General features: G+C 38.7%; 1 long non-coding RNA gene across 1 annotated transcript; it reads right to left on the bottom strand.

Annotated features, from left to right (window-relative positions):
• Nucleotides 1–258: 258 nt before the first annotated feature.
• Nucleotides 259–3472, bottom strand: LOC143118272 (uncharacterized). The gene is made up of 6 exons (XR_012986084.1): nucleotides 3392–3472; nucleotides 2902–3048; nucleotides 2772–2796; nucleotides 2533–2589; nucleotides 836–938; nucleotides 259–513 (listed from the first exon to the last, which is right to left on the bottom strand). It is a non-coding gene; the product is annotated as an uncharacterized LOC143118272 (long non-coding RNA).
• Nucleotides 3473–7923: the final 4451 nt, after the last annotated feature.

Genomic DNA, 7923 nt, shown 5'->3' with positions numbered 1-7923 from the left:
TTTTTCAAAGTTCTCAATGTCTCGTTTTAAATGTCAGGGCCCTTGGAAGTCTACCAATGAAGTGTGGAGATACATTGAGCCTCGTAAATGGTGTAAAACAGTGATTTATTTGCATAGCTATGCCGATGCCGAGGCACCACCATTGACCGCCTTGTTGGTAGCATCGGCTAACTAGCGCCAGATTTCGGAGTGCAGGGGACAAGCCGAGATGGGCTATGAGACATACGTTCACACTCGGTATCATGTTTCAAAACACTTTAGGTCAAAATCACACCGGAATTCTCCTTTAAGCCATTATTGTAAAAAGCCTACAAGAAAGAAACTATATGAAAAAAGCAAATAAATAAGTTGCTATATGAATATAATCTAACAAAAAGAAAAAGAAATAAAATTGCACAAAGATCATTAGGACAAAATCCTACTCCTTGGAAAGTCTGTCTTCAAGAAGCAATGCTCTGAAAAGGAATACCCTGGTCCTGTGCATCTGGGACTTCATTCAATTCATTGCCACGTCTAAAAATAAATTGCGTAACCATCCATTAGGATCTTTTGGAATTATCTGATACTATTTTACATTATTTGCTCCATCAGTTTTAAATATATTATTTACAAGCTACTAAATTAATAAAATACATTTGGCAAGAACACTTGAAGTTGTAGGTTCTGGGCCTAGACTGAGTAATGAAGGTTAAAATACAAGAACTTTACAGGCTTAATGTTTGTTCTCAGAGAGGGAATGTGTATGTATCTTCACTCAATTGTTTAAAATCTGCCTTTGACATTATGTAATAATAATATATAAAATATATATAATATATAAATCGTTTTTTCATACCGTGATCTTTTCAGGCACAAAACAACAGCCAAGGAACCAAGAACAGTGAAGATGACAGCGAGGACACATGCAATGATTGTCTCTCTCTGGGATAGGTCACTGCCTGTTGGGACACGAATGTTGGCACTGGTCACAATATTAAGGACAAAAGCAAGTAATTAGCACATATACAACCTATTATCTAAGAAATGCAGTGTAGTGTTAGAAATGAAAATCCATTATGTTGCCCTCATTAGCAGTTCTCACATGCAAATGTTGAGCTCAACTAACATCCGAGTTGGTAGTTCTGTAGATTGGGCTGCTTTGATGATGCAGTGGTGGGAGAAAAAATAATCTACTTTCATACAGTATATTGTGGTTGTTAGCCGCATTCAATTTTGATCTCATTGTTGAGGCTATCCATTGCATCGATAAAACCCTTCTTGCCTGGCAAGCTTAAGTTGTGGTGTTTGGGCTCTTGCCACGCATCAGTTGGCATTTGTCTGCGTATGAAATTGCTGCATCAGAGGTGGAGAAATTTGAGAGAATTATTAACAATGTATTTAGCAAATGGCTTGGGGTGAAGATGGGGCAAAGCACGGGATTGGAAACTCCTGGTGGATGTTGGAATGCAACTACTGTTCCAGTGTATTGCTGTGACTGCTTTGAGACTAGATATGGTTTTGTACTCTGAGAGTGAGCGCATAGTCTACTTTATCAAGTTAACTATTCCCTTTGAAGATGTAATTCCTTTGAAAGGAAGGAAGGAAGGAAGTAAAAGTATGCAGAGCTGGTAGCAGAGGTAAGAGAACGCAGTAGATAGGTGCTAGAGGCTTTGTAGCAAAGTCAGCCACAACACTAGATTTTTCTTTTCGAGGACGGTCACTGAAAGGAGCAATGTAAAGCAGTTATCAGAGGTTGCTGAAAAAGCAAGCCAACTCACAGACTACTTGGGGTCATGTTGTAACCTGAATTGACTCTGAGATGTCTGGAATCTTGGCACATAGTAGATCCCTTTCATACCAATGTTAATTTAACTCTGGGACCCTGGTCCCTACACCTGAGAACCACTGATGTTTTTTTTTTTTTTGCTGTACGGTAATAATGCTGAATGAGCCAAACAAAAATGTCCTATATAGCCTACACACCAAATCTCACTCTAAGGTTTTTTGAAAAGTTGGCAGCCCTGTAAAGGGCCACAGCTATGAAAAAAAGTGACTGAAGAGTTGATTGGTATTTGCCGGTGTCCGCATAAAGGGATTGCGGTTTGTTAACAGAGAACCCATTATGAGTGTGGAAGGGGGTGGTTCTGGGATGCCAGATACCACTGTTAAACCTTTTGGAGGTGTCGTGGGCCTAATTCAATGAAACATCCATGGAGGAAAGTGGCTGCTTGATAACCCCAGTGAAATGAAGGGCTTGAAGGCTGTTCTGTTGGTGATGGGGTTTTTTTGCTCACAAAGGTTGATTTGTTAGTGTTTTTTGTTTTTGACAGTAAATAGGCTTGGTTGGTGTGTGTGATTGGCTGTTGTGTGACATCCCCTACCTATAGCACTAGGAATTTAACATCTCTCCAGTGTTTATTTGAAATACTGTAGTCATGGTGAAACCCGGTAATGATAATACAGACTTCATGTATCGTATACAGTGAATCAACAATATTTTAGATTACTATGGCAAACCTCTGTTCTGGGCAGACCTGACTGAGAAAGGCTCACCTTGAACATGCCTTGGAAATGGTGTGGAAGAGGAAGTAGTGGTATATAGCCGGTCATCTGCAAAATACACACACACACACACACACACACACACACACACACACACACACACACACACAGGCATACACACACACATACACACATACATTACAACAGATATTCTTGACTAAAGTGATCCACTCCTTAAGAATAACAAGCAGTGTTGCTTTTTATCTAACAGATAGCAAGTTAATACTTACATGAACAGGGCAGACTGAACACAAACTGTAACACAGATATAGACAGGACAATATTGATATAGAATAAGTTACAACATAATATCTGTTTAAAGCGTAAAAAGGGGAAACTGATGATAGACAGCTGACTTACATTAGTTTTAGGACAGTCTGCACTGAACATGAGCACGTTCGGAGCATGGTTTGCCACAACAACTGTCTCAAAGCTGGCATTTACAACAGGTGACGTAAACTGTGTATTTGTCTGGTCATCATTATCATAATATGCACACTGCATATTCTGAAATGTGGATGGAAAAAAAAATCTGCAGTTAATAAGTGAGATAAAGACATGACATAATTCATTAAAAACATGAGACTATGCAGGCATACAGCTGATGGATGGAATAGTAAGATTTTTTTAGATACAAATGTCCATATATGTAAATGTGGGTAGAAATTATTTTAGTTCAGTTCTAAATGGCACTGCAGATTAAGGTAGGAAAGCTGTAACAGACAAAGGGGCCGATGCTTATTTATGGGCAAGAAAGCCATCTTGTGAGTATTGCAACACCACAGTGGATAGTACCAACATGCTCAGAAATAAAAGCACGTTTTGACTAAAAAGCTAAAAATGGACATACATTGCAACTCCATGAAGTGCTACAGCGCCGCTCTGCGTCAACCACACTGGCAGCAATTGGAGGGGAAATCCGGAAGTGATCTACATGGCCCTCTCTGGAACCAATACACTGGAAGCCCAGCCCTTCTGACTTGGCCACAGGAAAGCACCATGACAAGCAAACAATAACTGAGAGAATATGTAGGGAGCCGGTTGATGAGCAGACTTTGTCAAAGAGACTGCCATTCACCCTCACTCATTGTGTCCTGTTTGTTAAAAAAAAAAATTAAGGATCCAGCCTAGGTTATTGCTCAGGTCAAACTGTTCTGGCAGCCTTGTGGTTAAAATATGGGTTTGGATTGTATTAAAAGCAGAGGAAAAGTCAACAAATAAAAAGTCTGGCATGGGAGACACTGTTATCCAAATGCTTAAAAAGTAAATTAAGTAAAGTGATTGCGGCATCTTCCACCCCCCCCCCCCCTACGGGGTCTATAAGCAAACTGCAGAGGGTCAAGTGAATGCTCTGTTTTCCTTAATATTTCAGACCTCACCAATTTTTCAAATGCTTTCATTACAATTGATGTGAGTGCCACTGGTCTAAAAGCATTGAGGGTTTTGGGGGTGTTGGATTTGGGAACAGTGACAACCACAGCATCCTTTCAGACCTCAGGTACTAGTTCTCTAAAGATCCAATAAACCCATTTTTTTTATTTTGTCAAACTGGACTCATTTCGTTGCGTCACGCCCCATTTTGTAGTTTACCCTATTGTTTAATAAACCCCTAGACAAATGAGCCCAAGTGACTTTTCGGTCATTTTATATTGTGGCCAGTGCGCCTGGTCATAACACCGAGCACTAAACACATGACCCTTCAGAGATTCAGGGAGCACTGGGGTTATTCTCTGTGTGCCAGCGTAAGACAAGAGCATCTTATTACATCACTACTCATAGTACATACACTCCCTTCATTGTAAGTCACTTTGGAAAATGTCTGCTAAGAACCATAAACATAAACATTTCAATAGAGGGCCAATATCCCCCAAACACCGCCAGCCCACTCACACAAAACGGAGGTGCATACAGATGTTTAATGTAACAGTGCCATGGCAGGATACAAGAGAAAGAGAATACAGTACAGATACTGACCAATACAAAACATACTGTATGCATAAAGGACCTACAGATACATAAACAGAAAAGAACTGACCAATACAAAACATACTGTATGCATAAAGGACCTATAGATACATAAACAGAAAAGAACATGCTGTAATCAAAAAGAAGTAAACAGGACTTTACCCTGAAATCATTATTTTCAGAGAATATATTAAAATATGTGGAATGTATAATAATGCTTATGCTAATAATTGAGCTTATAAATACAATACTCATTAATGCATTTATTTATTATAATAAGTGCAATATGTAGAGGATACATTACATTGTCCAGTCTTTCTAGACCAAACGGCCTATTCCGAAGGAATCAAAAACAATTTGGATTCTGTGCATTTGACTCTCAAATGTGTCCTGACGAAATTGTTTCAGGGTCAGGAAACTACAAACATTGGGAAGGCCAAATAAAGGAGACGCTAAGTGGAAATACTGCACAGCACTCTCACATATTGCACATTTCAAAGAGGTATATCAATAATAATACTAATAATAATAATACTAATAATACTACTACTACTACTACTACTAATAATAATAATAATAATAAACAAATATAAATAATATATATTTAAATGTAGTCAATAATAATAACAATTAGTATATATTTTATATACAACCATATATTCATAACTTATGATTTTGAAATATTTCACATATTTCATATTTAAATGACCCACCACCCAAACATCAATACTATCACCATAAGTATAATCAAATCTTCAATCAATCATTGTGACTGTGCTGCTTTTAATGCACTTGGGAATAAAATAAAAAACTAAAAACTTAAGTAAATGTAGATAATGACACATCTACAACATTGGCTAATAAAAGGGGTGGAATTAGTTCTCAAATTACAACAAAATGTGGGGGTTGGTGAAACTGGCGTTCACTATTTTGAGTATCTGCTTTCAAAACTCAGCAAAGTTGGAGTTCTCTATGTTCACTACTGCAAATCAAAAGTTGGCATGCTACGCTATCTCAGTTACAAACTGTACCGGTATTCATTTACAGTAGCATTATTAGTAGTAATTCATTGTGTGACGTAATGTAGGAATGCACACCCATCTACAGTATATATTGCAATAGGTGTCAAATACTAATCAATGAGAAGGAAAACAGGAGAAAAGATATCCACACACTGTCTTCTATGCTCCCAGAGTAGTTTAATGAGTGCGTTTTGACCGCTCAGGTCTTTGTCAGGTACTCAGGTAGGAGCATACTGTAGGAGAGTGTGCGGATGTCTTTTCTCTGGTTTAACTCATTGTGTTCACACTGGCACAGCTTTGAGTGCTTCCACAGCTAAAACAAAGCTGGCAATTTCTACTGACTACAACATCTGAGCCATGGACTATCCTATCCAGCTGAGGTATTATCTAATGGGTCAGTTCTGTAAAAACTTTATATCAAAACTATATTCTGTTTGAGGCTGTAAACGGAATGCTCTTTTATGTAAAAGACAATTAGCTTCAAGTATAATCAATGGAACTGGCTACACCAGACGTGATAGAGGAGCGCACGTTCGGAAAAAATAGACCGGTCTTCTAAAATGTTTTTTGCGCGTCACGAATGGAGTGCTTCAGCCACGCACCCAGTGTAGCTTCCCTGTTACTCTCTCTCTCTCTTTCTCTCTCTCTCTATCTCTCTATCTCTCACACACACACTCACATACACTCACAATCCCTCATAAAACAACCTAACCTGATATATACTTTTTAACCTGATATGTACTTGACATGTATAACCTGATATGTACTTTTTGTAGAAGGCACTTAGTAGAATCTGTCAAATAATGCCACAGTTAGTATGATTAATGTCAGTCAAGTTCATGAAAGAAAAGCCTCCCTTGTGATATTCCATTGTACTGGCCTCCTAGTCATTCTATTACAGTTAGAGTGTTTTTAGCCCTGAGGCAGCCTTGGCACATTGCTTCACCAGACCTAAAACATGCTTTCTAAAACGGATAGTTTCGGTCCTTGATTATGAATGGCTGAATTGCGTTTGATGCCATTGTAAAATCCAGAAAAACGTACACCTTGACCGCATTTCATTCTATATTACCATGTTGTCTCTGAATGAAGGGGAATAGCTCACTAAAAGAATCCAACACTTTAAATACAATGTGTATAACATGTTATACAAAGCAGCATTTGTGCAATGATTGAGTTTGATCATACTGATTGAATAAAAAAATATATCACATAAATTTGTTTGATTGAATAGAAAATAGCTTAAAGGGAGAATCAGAGTATATAAAGAGTTCTTCATAAATTCTACATCTAAAATATTCTACTCTATGTTCAGAAGTTAGATAGGAGGTCCATGGCACTATAGGAGGAAGGTGGCATCACACTTTCTTCTCACCGCTGGTCAGCTGGACCCCCTCTGATGGCTCTACCGGCTCCTCTCCTGCCTTCTGGAAACATCTATGGAAACATGCTATATTAGTTTTAGTTCAATGTTTAGTTGTTGCTTAATGCTCATTTTATTTTTCTGGCATTAATTGTGTTGACTGGGTCACAAGTTGGTTAATACTAAGGTGCTAACCACACCACTGCATTGATTCACAACTCAGCTTCCGCAGCGATCAGACAGGACGTGTTTTGTGGTGAGATCCACCTTTCTGATGTTGTTTGATGTGCGTTTTGCACCCAGAGTCCGTGAGTTTTGTGCCTCGTGCTCTTACAGAGGCGCCCTGACCGCCGCAAATTCAAAGTTTGAAAAAAACTCAAATCAGAAAAGCGTCCAACGTCATTCACCTTTTTATGAAAACATTGTACAGATGTGCACCTCACAAGCGGTAAAGCGCATCCTGTCTGATCGCACGCTTAAATTGGCAACACTGACATGTCATGAAAGAGCTCAAGCTGTGGGTTATTAAATAGTGAACATTAACTAATAGTAACTGTGGCTGTATAACATGGCTGCCACAAGGATTCACTATAATATACTGCCATTTAATGCTTAAAGATACAGTATCCAATGCAATTTCAGAAACTTTGGTGACTCTACGGCTCCACCTAATAAGGCCTGTAGGGCTCCCGCCGAATATTTACTTTACTTTACCTTGCCGCTGTAAATACTTCTCAGCAACAGGCAAAGGCAATCTCCAAAGAGCTGCAAGATGTGTCTTCATTTCAAGTTTATCATCAAAATGGCTTCAAAGCTGTTATTAAGCTATATTAAGCTAGAATACTTGCATAGGATGCTCCCACCAGCCTTAAGTATAAGTAAGTATAAGTATATATACTCTTTTGATCCCGTGAGGGAAATTTGGTCTCTGCATTTATCCCAATCCGTGAATTAGTGAAACACACTCAGCACACAGTGAACACACAGTGAGGTGAAGCACACACTAATCCCGGCGCAGTGAGCTGCCTGCAT

This window comes from Alosa pseudoharengus, unplaced genomic scaffold (assembly GCF_046254945.1).
Source record: "Alosa pseudoharengus isolate Yale_2024_CS ecotype anadromous, Long Island Sound unplaced genomic scaffold, YU_APseudo_1.1 YU_APseudo_1.1_scf_12, whole genome shotgun sequence".
Taxonomy (NCBI): Eukaryota; Metazoa; Chordata; class Actinopteri; order Clupeiformes; family Clupeidae; genus Alosa; species Alosa pseudoharengus.
This window is presented reverse-complemented; position numbering and strand designations above follow the sequence as displayed.